This window comes from Callospermophilus lateralis, chromosome 6 (genome assembly GCF_048772815.1).
Source record: "Callospermophilus lateralis isolate mCalLat2 chromosome 6, mCalLat2.hap1, whole genome shotgun sequence".
Taxonomy (NCBI): domain Eukaryota; kingdom Metazoa; phylum Chordata; class Mammalia; order Rodentia; family Sciuridae; genus Callospermophilus; species Callospermophilus lateralis.
The window spans coordinates 130,646,209-130,664,389 of NC_135310.1; the positions used below are offsets into that span (position 1 = coordinate 130,646,209).

Here is an 18,181-nt window from a genome sequence, read left to right on the forward strand (position 1 = left end):
GTTTGTGGACTCCTGGGGAGGCCACAGAGAAGTGTCAGTGCCAGGCCAGATCCTGACCTCCAGAATTGTGCAGTGAATTAAGTCTCCATGCTTGTCCACTACCAGTCAACCTCAGTGGCCTTGGGATCAAGCCTTTTCTTAGCACCATATAATATTCTTAGCAGTGTGAGGATCCCAAGACCAGATAAAACCCTGATGATCTTAAGTTCTGTACCTGCTCCAATAGATACAGGTTGGTCCCATGGTCATGGGCACCAGAGGAATTAGAGTCCAGGTATGTTTTAGCAGATCAGTCTCTAGGTCAGCCACTATGGTCCCAGGAAACACAGCCACCCCTGTAGACTCAAGCTCCAGGTCTACCCCTGTGCCAATTCAGCTCCCATGAACTCAGAGTCCAGACCCAGCTCAATGGACTCAGGAACTAAATCCATCCCAGCAGCTTGGCAATATTCTGAAGATTCAGTCTTAATGCTTATCTCAATACCAGGCTTCAGTCTGAGGTCCCCTGAAACTAGGCACCAGGGCCATCCCTACACACTCATACATCAGGTTAACCCCAGAGGATTCATGTACCTGCTAACCCAGGCACCAGGCCATCCTGCCCAAGGACTCCAGAAGCAATTCCAACCTTGGGACAAAACCAGAAGGATGAGTCAATACCTCTGGACAGGCTGACTGCTAAATGGTGTCCCAGACAAAGTCAACCTACAAAAACTAGAATGAGTTACTTAATCTTCAAATGTGCAAAAATCAATGTAAGGAAACAAGAAACACACACACACACACACACACACACACACACACACACACACATCAAAGAGATAAAATACCACCAAAAAAAACCCCTATATTAATCTCCCAGTAGCTGACCCTAAAACATGGACATATATGAACAGCCTAACAAATAATTTGAAATAATTTTTTAAGAAAGTTCTATGAACCTCAAGAAAATTAAATAATAGTAATGTTCCAATTTTGGTGGGGGGGAAGATAAATATCCAAGTACATAAAGATTAAAGTTCTCCAATCAGATTCAATCCACACAAAGCTAACCAAGACATGTAATAATCAAATTATCAAAAATCAAGCAAAAGAAGATTCTGAAAACAAGAGTAGAGACTCCAATGACATGTTAGGAAGTTCGAGTAATCCTAGCATGGATTTTTCATAAATGCTTTATAGGTCAAAAAAAGAATGTGACAACATATTTGAAGTGCTAACAGAAAAAAAAATACTGTGATTACTGTGTCTTCAAAGCTGTCCTTCAGAAAAACAAAAGTGGGTGGAGTTCATTACCACCAGACCTTTTTTATGAAAAATGCTAAAGGTAGTACTGCAAGTTGAATTAATTAATTAATTATATTTGCCCATTGTTTTTATATTTTTTAATTAATGAATGATATGAAAATATAGGAAAGTATAAAAATAAATAAAAACTCAGAATACCCTAATAATGTCATCATGGTGTTTCAATCATATATTTTTAGTATCAATGTTAAAAGGCAAAACTATAAAAAAAAAGTAGTGTTTTTCATTAACTTTCTAAGATAGTGGAATAAAACTACAGTTTATTTTTTAAAGTATTTTCTTAAGCATAGTTTTTTTATGCAATCAAATTTAAGGCACTATCAGCTTAAAACAGTCTGTTATAGAAGATTTCTTTTAAGACTCATGATATCAAGAATGTACACATCTGTGATATAAACACAAAATATGAAAAGCAAGGAATCAAAGTATACTTCTAGAGTGATTCACTGAATCACAAAGGCAAAAGGCAAGAGGGAAATAAATGAACAAAGTATCTGCCAAGCAACCAGAAAAAAAATAACTTTAAAAATGCAGAAGTAGGTTCATACTTATCAAATGATAACCTTAAATATAAATAGATTAAATTTTCCAGTTAAAAGATAAAGAGTGGTTGAATGGATAACAACAAAAATAAGACCCTTCTACATGCTGCCTACAAGAGATTCAATTTATGTATATGGGCACAAATAGATTGAAAGTGCATGGATTCAAAAAAAAAAGATATTTCATACTAATAAGAATCAGAAGAGAGCAGGAGTAGCTTTATTTGGATCATGTGGACTTTAATTCAAAATTGCCAAATGAGAAAAAAAAAAGTAATGATAAAGGGTCAATACATCAAGATAATTTAAAAATTATAAAATTATATGCACCCAAAATAAAAGCACCTACATATATGTAAAGCAAATATTATTAGACTAAAAGGAAGACAGAGGCTGTAATACATTAACACTAGCAAATGTTAGTAAGAACAGATCAACAGAGAGAAAATGAATAAGAAAACATAGGACGTAAAGTAAACTTTAGATAAAATGGAGCTAACAAAAATATAAAGAAAATTCCATTCAACATCAGCAAAATACACATCCTTTTCAAGTGTACAAGGAACATTCTCCAAGATACATTATATGTTAGGCCTAAGAACAAGTCAACAAATTTAAGAAAACTGAAATCACAAAAAGTATATTTCTTGAGGGATAAAACTACATACTTACAACAGAGGAATTTCAGAAAATTCACAAATACATGGAAAATAATTAGCATGCTTCTCATAAAAACAATGGGCAAATAAACTTTTAATTTTTTTTAAATATTAGGATGAATGAAAATCAAAGAATAACATAACAAAATTTTATGAGATAAAAGCAGTTCTAACAGGAAAATTTATAGCAAAGAACACTTGTATCAAAGACAGATCCAAATAAACAATATTATCACTCAGAGAACTACATAACAGCAACAAAGATGTTCATAGTTCTCAGAAGGAAATAAATAATAAAGACCAGAGCAAACATAAGTAAAATAAAGACAAGAAAGTTTAAAATACAAAAAAAAAAAAACCCTTAAGAATAGGTGTTTTAGAAAATAGAATCCATGAACTCTTATATAGACTAAGAAAAAGGATGAAAATGAAGAAGACAATATTACAATTGATAGTACATAAATACAAAGAACCATAAGAGTTTATTCTGAATAATTTTAAACCTGGAATTATAAAACAAAAAATAGATCCATTTCAAGAAATCATACAAACTACAAATACTGAATCATGAAGATATAGAAAATTGGAACAGATCAATAACAAATAAGGTGATCAAAAGAATTCCATAAAAGAAAAGCCCAGGACCTGATAGTTTACTGCTGAGTTCTGTTAAACTCTTTTAAAAGGTAATACTAACAACAATCCTCGAACACCCCCAAAATATTTAAGAAAAATGAATATTTCCTAACTCATTTAAAGAGCTTGTGTTATCCTGATACTTGGTATACTGGCTTTGAGCCATACCAGGACATTGCAAGAAAAGAAAGTTGTAAGTCAATATCCCTGATGAATGTAGTTGCAAAAAATTCTCAACAAAATACTAAAAAACTCAGCTCAAAAATGAAAAAAAAAATCCAATAAAATAACTAACTAAATTATATCCATCACTAATTGCTTTATTCATCTACCCAAAAAGCATAATATCTTGTAATATTACCCAAAATTGAATAAACCATCAAACTATAGACTGTGAGGAATACCAAGATATATACTTTTTATAAGCTGTGTCCTCCTTAGAAGTGTGTTTACAGTAAGACAGTAAAGACTTCATGCACAAATACTATAGTATATGTCATGATAGCCTGTTACTTTAATCTTTATCAATAGAAGTTCTTTAAAAGCTCCTATAAGCCAGGAATTACTCTTGACCCTAATAATCAAAAGGTTAATTGAACACATAAATCAGATAATAATAAATTGATGATTGTTATTAATAATTTGTGATAATTGGGTTTATCAATGATTACTAGGGGGTAAAATGATGCAATTTAAATGGCATAGTCAGGGAACTCTTGCTACCACTCCAACCCCCACCATCTTGCATAGTATCCTGTGACTTAAAAAGGAAGAGAAAATACTTCCAGATGAAATGATTGGGAGAAAGTGTGTTTTGAACAAAATTACAAATAATAGAGAAGTTTTTGTTTAAATGATTGGTAGGATATAATTTGGAAATTAAGGAAATGGTCATAGTGGTGGTGTAGAGACAGGAACCAAGCCCTACCTAGGGAAGGATTACTTAGGGTTTCTGCAGGACATGGGTTTTAAGATAGGTAATACACATAATACTTAATACAGCAATTACCAAATAATCATAGTTAAAGGAATAATGTGCAAACCAGAAGTGTTTTTAAACAGTATAAAAAATAAAAGCAGTAATTTAATATTTTAAACATGTAATTTCTATTTTTTTCTACCTTTAATTGCCATCTTACTAAAATTTTTATTCCTTCCAATAAAACATAAATTTTCTATATTTTTATCTGATTATATTTTCTAAATTTTTATAAAAAATGTTCATAATGTTATGTTAAGATTATGGTAAGTAATCTGTCATGTGGACTTATTCCTAGAAAAATCTTTTCAGGATTTTTTAACTTTTGAATAGAGTAAGGAATATAAACTGGGATTAAGAAACTGTATCTTCTTTCTAATATGAAGATAAATTGGCTTTAGCCAATTTAAAATGACAAAATTAAAATTAATTACCAAGAGATCTGGAGATAAGACACCATTTCATCATATTTCTTTGTCAAAATGAGAATCATGTGAACTTATATATTGGTGATGATGTTTTATTAAAAAAGAACCAAATAAAAGGACAAAAAACATGAGTTCAGTAGTAAGAAAAGAGAAATATGGTAAGAGAAGCTTTTTTCACATTCTTCCACATATAGGAAATAAAGTACCAAATGATGAAGATCATCCAACAAATATTACATGGAAGAGAGCCACCATCTTTGGAAAGAGGATAAAGAATGGAAAACATAGATAAGAAGAAAACATCTAAAAAGAATAGATTGATGTCTCTCATGTGGAACAAGCAAAAGTTCAAGAATTCCAGGTAGAATGGCCTACAACTGCAATCCCAACAATTAGGGAGCCTGAGGCAGGAGGATAGCAAGTTTGAAGCCAACCTCAACAACTTAGTGAGGCCCTTAGCAACTTAGTGAGACCCTATCTCAAAATAAAATTAAAAAAAAAAATTAAAGGACTGAGGAGTTCAATCTCTAGTGCCAAAATGAGGGGGGGGAAAGAAAGCAAGCTTGACATCATGTACGTTTGATGTGGAGTGTGCCAATTCTTTCATCTCTGTCCCAGCATTTCAGGCAGTTTTTGAGTGTCAGGAGAAACAGCTGATTGGTGAAAAACTTAAATTCTAATATAAGATTATTATTTTGAGATTACATATCAAAATAATTATTATCCTTAATCTTGTCCTAAACATTACATATCAAGACTTGGTGGCTGCCACCTTCTCCCTATTGTCTTCATAGCCTCTTTGATGTCCTTGTTCCTCAATGTGTAAATTATAGGGTTCAGCATGGGAGTAACAACACTATACAATACTGAAATTAGTCTGTCTTTCTCCAATGACTAAGATGAAATGGGCCGCACATATGTGAAAATGGCACTACCATAATAGAGAAGGACAATGACCAGGTGGGAGGCACATGTAGAAAAGGCTTTGTGTCTCCCCTCTGAAGAGTGGATCCTCAAGATGGTGGAGATTATGTAAAGGTAGGAAAGGACAATGCACAGTAAAGGAGTCCAACCAATGAAGACTCCAATGGATAGCAACACCAGTTCATTGACAGAAGTGTCCCCACAAGACAAGATCAGCAAAGGGGGTATGTCACAAAAGAAGTAATTAATCTGGTTGTTGCAGAATGGCAGACGGAATGTCAGTTCTGTGTGCACCACTGAATTGAGGAAACTACCAATCCAACATGAGGCTGCTAATTGATTATACAGGACCTTGTTCATAATAACTGAATACCTTAAAGGGTTTGCAGATGGCAATGTAGCGATCATATGCCATTGCTGCCAGGAGGAGACACTCTGATCCTACAAAGAAAATGAATGCAAAAAGTTGAGCTACACATCCCCCAAAGGAAATGCTCTTCTTCTCTGATACAAGATGTACCATCATCTGGGGGACATTGGTGGTGGTATAGCAGACATCAAGAAAGGCCAGGTTCCTTAGGAAATAGTACATGGGTGTATGTAGGTGTGGATCAGCCATTGTCACCAAGATGATGAATATATTTCCTCCCAAAGTACATATATAGGTCAGAAAGGAGATGGTAAATAGTAAAAACTGCAATTCATTCATGTCAGAGAATCCCAAGATGATGAATTCAGATATAGCTGTTTGATTCTTTCCTTCCTTAATGTTGTCTGGTTTCCTCTGGAGAGCTAGGCAAAGAGAAGCATAGATTATAATAATCATATGCTACAGTAGCAATGGTCTGAAAAACAGGAAAGCAAAATGGTACAGATAAAATATTACTATCTATATCTGGTAGTAAACCACAGGAGCAACACTCATAAACTATGATTCATAACGGCCACACAACACATATATAAAAACTTCCAGTGTTTCACTTGAAAATCATCTCCCTGTATAAGATATTAGATGTAACAGCACTGAACATTTCTAACTAAAAGCAAATCACAAGGGCTGGTGTTGTGGCTCATTGGTAGAGCACTTACCTAGCACGTGCCAGGTACTGGGTTTGATTCTCAGCATCACATATAAATAAACAAAATAAAGGTCCATCAACACCTCAAAAAAAAAAAAAGCAAATCACAAAAGGGTAATGTACATCCTAAGATTATCTGTTAATAATACCTCTGTCAAGCCTATTTATATTTTCTTGGTGATGTGTACACATGTGTTGCAGAAATAGTTACAGAAGAATCTCTCTGGTCTTCATTACTTTCTGCAAATCTATCTCTTCTCCTCCTTTCCATCCTTAAATGCAGAACAAAATTTGTCTTTTTTTCTGATTCAAATTAATGTGTTTGTTTTAGAATATGTTGAAAATATAGAAAATAATCTTAAAAAATATTTTTAGTTGTAGATGGACATGATACCTTTATTTTGTTTATTTACTTTTATGTGGTGTCAAGGATCAAACCCAGATCTGTACACATGCTAGGCAAATGCTCTACCACTGAGCTACAACCCCAGCCCCCCCAAAAAATTTTAATAAATATAGTACTTAATGTTCACAGAAATGTTTTGTGTCTGCGTTTCAGATCAGTTTTCCATATGTAAATATTCAAAATGTGGATCAGAAAAGTATGTATTTTAACCTGCTTTTTCCTTAAGCACTACATTGTAATAAGCACTACATTGTAATAGATTTTCAGGACAATAAACCCTATGAAACATGACCTTTGAGTTGTAAATAATTTACCTTAATTCTGTGGAACTTACATAAATGATAAGGGATTAATGATCTTTAGTGTGACAGCATCCTGACTTTGAAATAAGTCAGGAAAGTTGGTCTGACATTAGGTGTAACAGAAAGTCTTCAGTAACCTAAAAGTAAAAGTTAACATGCAACTATGTATCATTTTTACCTGTTTGTTACCTACATCTCAGATTCTAATCAACAAGATTGCTCAATGTTAGAAGTAGTTTAAGAAAAGCCACTGTTATTAGTGGTGAACATTTGTATTTTTTTATTTACTTATTTCTGTTATAATAAATTTCAATAATAAGCATGCTGAATTAGATTCTCTGAATTTGGGGTCAGGTTACTTGTATTTCTACAAATTTTTAAAGAGACCCACTGGTGCAGGTCATCTATCTGGAAAATTCAAGAGCCATTAGGTTTATTCAAGATTCTGTTGCTGTTTACACAAATCATTTTAAGTGCTGTGTGGAGAAGGTTACCAATAATCTCTAAGCACTTTCTACATGTCATCTCATTTACTCTACACATGTCCAGTGAGATAAGTAATATCATCATTGCCATTTTCCAGATGAAAATAGAGTTTCAGTAAGAAAGATATCTGGCAGAGTTTACACAGCTAGCTGGGTGAAAATACATTTTTATCTCAATATACATACATTGAGTGGTAGAAAATTTGATTCCCTTTAATGACAACAGAATCCTCTTTAAAAATACTTTTCTGGTTTTAATGAAATTTAAGTTCATACAATTAAAGTATTTTAACTATGTAGTCACAAACTTTTATGACTTGTGCTCCCAAATGTTAATAATTTATGCCACAGCATCTTGAAGGTTAAATCTAATTGTCACTAAATATCTGGTCTTTCACTTTAATGTGTTTATTTAAATAATAAAAGTCCAGTGCAGTTGTTCACCTTCCTGCCCAAATGAACATTAAGTGTTTGTGTTTTTGTTACTAAGGATACTATTCCACAGTTTAGCTTAAGTCAGTTATTTAAAAATTTTGGTAAAATTGTGGGGATAATTATTATGTAAATGTATCTAATTGCCACACTGTATTCTATAAGTATGTATAATAATTAAAAAATAATTTTTAAAAAATGTTCAAGTTATTTGCTGGGAATATAGCTCAGTGGTAGAGCACTTGCCTAGCATGTGCAAAACCCTGGGTTTGATACCCAGTAAAATACACACAAAAAAAATATTCACTCAAACTCAAGGAAAATAGTTAATTTTGTAGTTTGAGCTCTCACACAAATTACAGAAACCAAAAACATAAATAAAATACCATGTTTAAAACTAAAAGTACATATTGTTATATTTATTCAAATATATGCTTTATTGATTATCCTGGCCTACAGACAAAAACATACATTTAATTTCAAGTTTGGAATGTAGTACATTTGTACTTTTGTTTTAATTGATGCCCTCACTGCTTGTGTACTACTGTGGACATTTTCAGTGGAAGTAGATGACAAATTAGATGAAGGTTTAAATTTTCATAATATAGTATCTCACATTGTTACTAGAACCAAATGAATTTTCTAGCATAATTTTCTCTCAATCCAAAATTGCTGTTCTTTAATCTATTTTCTTTGCTTTTCCTAATATCTTCCTCCCCTTTCACATTTTTTAAACATTTATTTCTACTCCTGGGAACCCTTTCTACTCATTTTATTCAACAATTATATGGCAGTATGTACTAAAGATAAAATGATAAGTATTAATATATAAATTATATATAATGTATGTGATATATATATATATATATATATATATATATATATATATATATAATTTATACATTTTAAATTTTAGCCATATAATGTACAAATTATATGGCTAAAGACAAAGTGTAGTAAAGACAAAATAAGAAAAACAGAATTTAACTTTATCTCCAGGAATATGCACATTGAAGATTATGCATAATTTTAAAAATATCTAATAAAAGCTATAATAATTATTTTAAAGTAGAAAACAGAAGGGATAGACTAGTATGGAACCTAGTTACCAAAAATTTCCAAGAGAAAATGTGACTTGAAATCTGAATAATAAACAGAAGTTAAGTAGGTAAGGCAAGGTGAATGTAGAAAACTTTCCATATACAAATAAGAACATATGCACAGGTCCTGAGGTTGGAGGTAATGTGAGACCTAAAGGAAATCCAAGAAGCCTGGAAGGAAAGGAGCAAGGGCAGGAGGCTTCTCTGATAAGGTTAGAATCATCTGGAGCAACTGGAATCTATTTCAAGAGTGTGAAATATTCTATTAGACTTAAAGAGTAATTGGAATATATTACAAGAATGTAAGATGTCCATGTTCTAAAAATGGTCTTTCTGTAAAATGTGTGGGCAATAAAATAGAAGGAAGCAAGAATGAGCAAGACAAGCTCATTGAGTTCTCTATTTCAGTCAGACAAAAGGTCATGGAACTTCACACCAGAGCGGTGAGACCTGGGTTGGAAATAATCAGAGGCATTAGGAGATGTTAGGAGATACATCTTTAAAGTTCTGGTATGAAATGAGAAATAGAGATGAATTAAGGATAATCATTATTACTGACATATATTAAATGCTTTTTATGAAAAAAAAATCTTATTTCTTCCAATTCTCTCTCTCTCTCTCTCTCTCTCTCTCTCTCTCTCTCTCTCTCTCTCTCACACTCACACACACACACACACACACACACATTCACACACATAGACACACAGCAAATATGAAGTAGGTCTATATGCTCATACTCCAAGAAAAAAACTAAATAAAGAGATTTTAACCTTAATGGGTGCACTGTGCTGATCTGAGTCCTAGTTTGAATGAGTAAATGCTTAGTGGAGTCACTCACTGAAATAAGGAAAGTAGGAAACAGTTGAGATCTAGAGGTGGATCAGAGGCTCATTGGTGGTCTCAGTGAACTGGAGACATCTTTGAGATGTCCAATAAAGTGTCTCAAAAAGCAGTTGCGATTTGGACCTCAGGAGAGAGGTATGTACTAGAGACAGACATTTGTAACACATCTGTAAATGAAAGGTGTTCAAAACTATCATGTAGATGGGAGTGAATAGAGTAAGAGATAAGGGAACACAAAATCCAACATTCTTAATTTCTGTAGAATTAATTTGCTATTTGGAGATGCCAGAAAAGAAGATGGAAAAGTAGAATAATAATATGAAGAAATCCAAAGAAGCATTGAATCACAGTTAGTATATGAACAATGGTGCAAAATATAAAAATACAAAAAAAAATACAATTTTCTTACTTTATGTTACTGATAAGAAGACATCCTGCTGATGACAATCCTCTGTCACCAAAACAGTCATTATGAGCTGTCAGGTGAGAGACAGAGGAAACACTGATCCAGCTGCTCTGCCTCCCTCTTTGCATGTATTATATATTCAGAGAAAGAACTGTTTTCTCCCAGAGATATCCTGATTTGTTTGTTTTATCATTTAGGATACTTTCCAAGCCCACTGTGCCCTGAGATAATTCCTTCTCACTTCAAAACACATTTTTCCTGTTTCCTAATCTATTAGGGAGCTGTCACGTGGTAAAGTGACGAGATGGAATAATTAAAACAACTAATATGTTAATTCTCTAAGGTTATTTGCCTTGAGACAAAATACATTATTTCAGAATATTCCTTTTAATTTTATATTCAACCTTCAAATTTTTCTTTCTGCCCCTATTTCTGTCTTTCAATCTTCATGTATTTTTTCAAAGTTCACCTTAAAATCTACCTTTCTCATCAGTTGAAAATGAAGTCTCTCCCTTGGAGAATGCTGAGGCTTTTGTTTAGATCTCAACTATGGCACTTAAACAAAACATATTGATTTTTGTAACTTATATTACTTATTTGGCCACAAATCATTTAGGATTTCTTTAGGATTTGAGGCCAAATGGATGATGGGGGGGATATTTTCAGGGGTTTACATCATAGTAAGATCTCAAGGATGGCTACTCAGGACCCACAGGAAAAGATTCCCAGAAAATTCATGAAGTGTCTCAGTCTTGATGTTTTCACGTCTAAGAGATTCAGTGCATCTTTTTAAAAATTTTTTTTATTGAGTGTTTGCAGTATGTTTACCCAGGGGCACTTTACCACTGAGTTATATCCCCACTCCTTTTTTACAATGAGACAGGGGCTGATAAGTTGCTGAAGATCTCGCTAAGTTGCTAAGACTGAAGTTGAAGTTGTGATCCTCCTGCTTTAACCTCCCAAGTACCTGGGATCACAGGCATGAGTCACTCTATCAAAGCTCAGTGCCTTTTATTAAAAAATAATAATAATAAAGGAAAATAAGAAATGTAGAATCTTTAAATTTCAAGGATTTCCTAAAAGTATGTTGTCCAATCCCTTACTTACATCTGAAATCACATAGTAAGCATATAAAATAGGCATAGCAAGCATGCAATGATGTTATATCCCTATGAAAGATTGTTTCTTGTGAGAAAACCACACAGTGTTTTCCTAACACTATTTTCTGAAATCCAGTGGCATTTTATATCATATATATATATACTGTCCTTTATCCAGTAAAGAATCAGTAAGTTAGCACATGTCCACTCTGAGATACAGAAATTGCCCTATAAAAAGGAAGCTCCCTGGTTCGCACCCTCTGAATCTACTTCTGTCATTCAAAGCATAGGTCAGACAGTTTGAATTTTCCCTCCCTGGGAAGCCCTTTGATCATTACACTTCCATCTCCCCTCCACACACACATTTAGTGTATCATCCAAAAAGCAAGGCAAAACATTATTTCTGAAAGCAATGAACTATAACTAAGCAATTAAAAACTACTTACCTGTGATCAAAACTACATAGCAAAGATTACCATTCAGTAATCTAGAGCCTGATGTGGAACTGCTTTTATGAACACAAGAAGTGGCACATAATAACTGTCTTTGGAGAGTCTCTGTCAGCTGATTTCCATCTGAGTACAGGGAGTCTTGTGAACCCTGCATGCCTGTGGGTGGGACTAGAGCTGAGCAAGGACAAGGCCATATATATGTGAAAGATCTCCATATCTTGTGGGAATCTTTCAAGGACCCTGAAGACACACTTCTGGGACCTCTGAGCACAGAGGACCTGAAACTGATAACTCTGATTCCTGCTCAGTCCTGAGAATTTGTTTTATCTCCAGCCACTTTGCTGCCATTATAGGTTATAACCAGCTGTCCAGGCTGGTGGAATGAGCTGGGTTCAAAGGAGCTGGCTATATCAGTAACTAAGAAGTTGGTGAAGAAACCACGCAGCACATGAAAATGAGTTTCTAAGGTCTAGGGCGGGACTGCTCAGTGACACCCAGGGTCAGCTGGGCAGTGCTTGAATAGGAGTATGCCCCTGGATTCTTTTTATTTTATGAGGGGGACACACACAAGGAAGGTTTGATGGAATGTTCTTCACCAAATAAGGCAGGGAATAAGGTTTCAAAGGTGGAGTCTTGCTTTGTGATGTCATGTGGTCAGCAGATTGATTGACATCTTGGCAAGTCACACCCATTTCAGGTGGTGTGTGGGATCACAGGCAGAGCAAGAGAAAAGGCTCATTTGCAGCACACTGCCAGAGTGGTCCCTTCCTAAGCTCAAATGCACATAGCTCACACACACAGCCTTACTACAATTGGTCTGTTTCAGGAAGTCTGTGAAATCAAAACTATTCCAGGTGGATCACACCTCTTTGGGCCATATCTACCCAATGATAAGCAATCTGCATCCTCTCTCCATCATCAGAGCAAAGGCAGTTCTCTGACTTCTTGCTACTTTGCACTCACACAATGCACTCACCTTTGGACTCTCAATTTTCAGGGTAGATGTCAAGCTCTATGTTTTTTTCCACCTTAAATTATATTCCCATTCCTTTTTTTATTTTGGAATCACTTTCATTTCCTTCTGGAAGCCGGAAGACATTAAATAGCACAATACCGGAAGACATTAAATAGCACAATAGTATATTTGATGAATATATATATTAATATTATATAAATATAAATATTATATTTTTATATATATATATATATATATATATATATATATATATATATATATATATATATAACCATCTACAGCTCAGTTGTGTTAGGCAGCTTACCAAGAGACCAAAGAAGACACAAGAAATGGAATGTGAGACATAAGATTTATCAAAAAAATACTCACTAGAAGATTCAGTGGTGAAGGACTAGACAGGAGCTTTTCCATAAAGTCCAGAGGTGAAAGGCTGGACAGGTGCACCTCCATTTCACCTGAAAATAGTGTCCCAATCCCTCTCAATGTCTGATGGCCAACTGGACAAGCACTTTCCTGTCCACCGTGCTTTTCCACACAGTTATCACAGGGGTGGGGAGGGAGGTTATGTGTTAAATTATTAGGTTACAGAAGCAGTAATACAAATAGCTTTGATTGCTTTGTCCAGTTTTATGACCAGCATCCCAAGGAACTTGGAATATATGCAAGAAAGTAGCTTTCTACAGATAGCACAACTGGCCCTAATTTCTAGCATACTTGAGGGAAAGCCAGTGTCCTTCAAGATAATCTTTATCCAGGAATTGTGGCCTAGGCTCATTCTTATGGCTTTCTTAATTTGGCTAGGTTCTCGAAACCAGAGAAGAGCACTTCAGGGATTTGATATTTTTTTAAAAACATTTATTCTTTAGTTGTAGGTGGATACAATACCTTTTAATTTTTATGTGGGCTGAGGATCAAAACCAGTGCCCCACTTATGTTGGGCGAGCACTTTTCTTCTGAGCCACAATCCCAGTATGGGATATGGTATTTTATTGTCCTCTTTTTCTCCAAAGATAACATGGAAGCTAAAGATAACATTAGGATTTTTATAACTATCTTCCAGCCTGGAAGTGCCTCGGAATCAGAGGACACTTCTTCAAAAGCAGATAGAAAGTCAGGAAAAATCAAATTTGGCTTTCAGCAAATGATGAATTATATAACTTTAATCTTCAAAATTTAATCATTTCTTTGATTGTATCTGTATCATCCCCAGTAATGTACAAGTTTACTAAAGTTACTTGGCATTATCTAATTTTCTAATTTTTGTCAATCTAATGAATATGCTTTGTTTAAATTACCAGCAATGTTGAATATATCCGGAAGATTTTTTTCAGTTATTTAGATTCCCTGTTTTTTCTTGTTCTTTTGACTACTTATAAGCTTGTGTTTCAAAATACCTTCCAGTAATCAGTCCTCTGTACATTATCTAGAATGTCTTTCATAAAAAAGAAAATCTTAATTTTGTCATAATAAAATCCATAATTTCTCAGGTTATGAGTGATACTTCAAAGTTTGATTAAAAGATTATCCCTAAGGATAGGTTTAAAATATATACTTTTATGGTCTTATTTTAACTTTATAGTTTTAAATTTCAAGATGTTTTTTCTTCATCCATTTAGAGTTCATTTTAAGTGAATGTAGATTAATTTGTAACCCTCAAGAATCTAATTTTATTTTTCTGTATTTAGTGATCTGGTTGCTCCTAGCTACTCCTAAACATCGACCATTCATTGTGATATCCCTCTTATTAAACAATGATTTCTACCCTTTTCTAAAATCTATTTTGAATGAACATGACTTTATATTAATGGCTTTTAAAATGTTAATGTCATATTCAAAAATTTTATCTTTTTAATTTTTTTTTTCAAAATTAACCTAGAAAATTGTGAAAACTATTGCTTTCATAAAGATTTTAAAAGCTCATTTCATGGAATTTATAAATTATTTGGAAGAGAATTTGACACATTTAAATGTCTTTCTGACCAAAATTGTGGCATAACTCTTAATTTATTCAAATCTTTCTTTATGTCTTTAAAATACTTAATACTTTCACATAGAGGTGTATGTATTTTTGTTAAATTTATTCTGAATACTATATAACTTTTGTTGCTATTATAAATTCTATCTTATTTATTATATCACTATCTAGCAACTTTAGTGAACACCTTTTACTTGAATAGTTTGTTGCCAATTCTATTTTGTTTTTTCTATATAAAGTCTCATGGCATGTACAAAAGAATTTTATCTATTTCTTTTTAATTCATACATTGTATATTTCTGTGTTCTTTCTGATAGAACAGATTAATACTTGCAAAGTACATAAAGTGGTAATGATGGTGGTAGACATTCTTACCCTCTCACTTTCACTGGCCCAAAGGCATGTCTCTGTGGTTTCTCATTACATATGGATGCTCAGTTTCTTTGGTATAAAACACTTAATATCATCGTTAAATTTCCTTTTATTTCCATTCTACTAAATTTTTTGTCATACTAAACATGTGTTGATTTTTATCAATCCTTTTTTATGACAATTAAATCAATTATGACTTCTTCCTTGCAGTCTACTAGTATGTTGATAGATTTTTTTTTAATGTTGATCATAGCTGCTACTCCTCGGGACTTTCAAAAAATGAGCCTCTTCCTTTCTCCAGGGCAATCAATGAGAGACCAATGACTGACTGACTGACTGACAGGGTGACAAAAGGCTAGTTTCTGTACCTCAAGGTGAAACCAATTCAGAGGTGCAGTATGCTCCAGGACTCCCATAGGGTGAGACCAAAGTTTGTCTCCATTCTTGCTCAACAGCATTTCTTCTTCACTGTCCTCCCTTCCTCGTTCCACCTCTGCCAAGAATGCTGCCTAAATACAAAATTTTTCCAAAAATTGTCCTTAAGATCCTCTTAATGCAAACTGACTGAAAGTAGTAGTAATCTTTTATCTAAGGCTAAGAATAAATTTCAGAAACCTCAACTTTATTCTTACCCTAGGTTGAAAATTAGCAGTAGAAAATCTCCCCTAAGCCTCTCAAGGTAAGCACATTTGATCCTCCTTTCCAGGTTTATAATCCCCATTTTGTCCTTCTTGGCATGTGGTATCACCATATGCTAATGATATTAAAATAAGGCTCTTCCTTGGGCAAAGCCTAATCTTATCACTGAGTGGGCAAAAGAGGATCCCTAACAAGAGAAGTTACAAAATTTTGAACAGTTATAAGATGACAAAATACAAAGGCAGAGAGCAACTTGTCTAGGAAAATAACTTACGAAACACTGTGTAATTTTATACAAATTAAATAACCAGATTAAAAAAATAGTTTACAAATTTAGGGATCTCTGCATAGATTTGTTTACATACATTTGAAAACTAACTATGGATATGAGAGATAAAAAGAAAATTTGATTTTCCATGTAATTGATATCCAGTAAAATGATTTTTAGTGAACTAGAACACTTTCCTATTATAATTCATCATATAAATTACTTGTGATACTACATCAGTAATATCAAATATCCTTTTATAAATTGATATTTTTAGGAAAAACTAAGTAAATGAATGATAAATTATTAAAAATGGCAAATAAATGTAACTAAGACTGACTCCTTTACAGAAGTATTTTTTCATATTATATAGGTACACATTAATTATTCAGAACAGTGGGTTTCACTGTGGTAGATTTATAGATACATATATCATAATTTGATCAAATTAATTTATTCTTAAAAAAATAAATTCAGCTCAATACTATTTCTTTTCCTCATAAAAGTATTATGGTAGACAGACTTTAAGTTGTTCCCCAATGATCCCCACCTCCTAGCATTCATCACTTTTTATAATGTCTAAACTTTGAGTATAGACTGGATTTGTAATTTAACTTCTTTTTTGGGGGTGTGTTGCACCATTCATGGAGGTGCTACAATATCAGGTCTATGCATTTAATGGACAAAGCAAGCACCCACTGCTCTAAAACTCCAATTACTATCATATCATATTTTAAATTGATAAGAATAAATGCTACACTTGATTTTAGCCAAAAAGCCAAGAAGATACTATTATCATTTAACTTCTAGCAAATAGAATATGACAGAAACAGTGAAATGTCATTTCAAAGGTTAGTTACAAAGACTATGGCTTCAATCTTGGGCACATTTCCCTGCTCAATCATTCTGAAGGAACTCAGCTGTTATGTCTTAGGCCTTCCTCTGCAGAGGTACAAGTGACAAGGAACTGAGTCTCTGATCAACAATCAAAGAGTCTGAGGCCCAGTGACACCAATGTATTCCACCACTGAGTTTTGACATGATGTAGACATAGTCATAACCTTTGAGGCTTGTGAGAAGCTTACAGCTAAGTTGCTTATTTTGAGATAATAAACATTTATTGTTTTAAACTGTAAAACTTGGAGAGAATTTGTTACACAGCAATTGTTAACAAATATAAATACAAGGTCTTTCAAAATATTTAATCTGAAAATCTATAATTCAGGGAAGTCATAGTAATGAACAAAAAAGAGGTAATATATATTATATGTTCTACAATGTATGTTGTGCTCCTAGTACAAACTGAGTGTTTAGAGAATAGTTTACAATAAAGGCATGTGCTCAGTAAGAACTGTTTTACAAACTGCTTTGCTACATTTAAATTTCCATAGCACTATGTAAGGCTAGCTGGTGCTCCACCTCTTTGTCAACACTTGAATTTTGTCAGAATTTATGATTCCAGATCTTCTAGAGGTGAGTAATGTGGATTTCTTTAGACTTTATTTTCATTATTCTTTGTTGATAATATATGCTGCAAATACTTTCTCCCACCATTTGACTTATTTCTTCACTTTCTTAGTGACAACTCTTGGTGAAGAGAAATTCATAAATGGAAAGTGGCTATCAGTATTTTCTGTGACCTCAGTAAGAAATATTTTCCTAAATATTTTCCTAAATGAGAATATTTCCCTATGTCACTTTTAAAAGGCCTTTAAAATGCTTTCACACATTGAGGCATACAATATTCCAGAATTTATTTTTGTATGAGATGTGAGACTGGGATAATATACCCTTTTTATCAATTTACATATATTATTTTATTGATATAACTATATACAATAATGAGGTTTGTTGTTATATATTCAAATGT

The 18,181-nt window shown here is 33.3% G+C and overlaps 2 pseudogenes; both read right to left on the reverse strand.

Moving 5' to 3' along the window:
- Nucleotides 1-5,296: 5,296 nt before the first annotated feature.
- Nucleotides 5,297-6,302, reverse strand: LOC143402122 (olfactory receptor 5V1-like; annotated as a pseudogene).
- A 10,637-nt stretch (nt 6,303-16,939) lies between these two features.
- On the reverse strand, nt 16,940-17,101 carry LOC143402736 (U2 spliceosomal RNA; annotated as a pseudogene).
- Nucleotides 17,102-18,181: the final 1,080 nt, after the last annotated feature.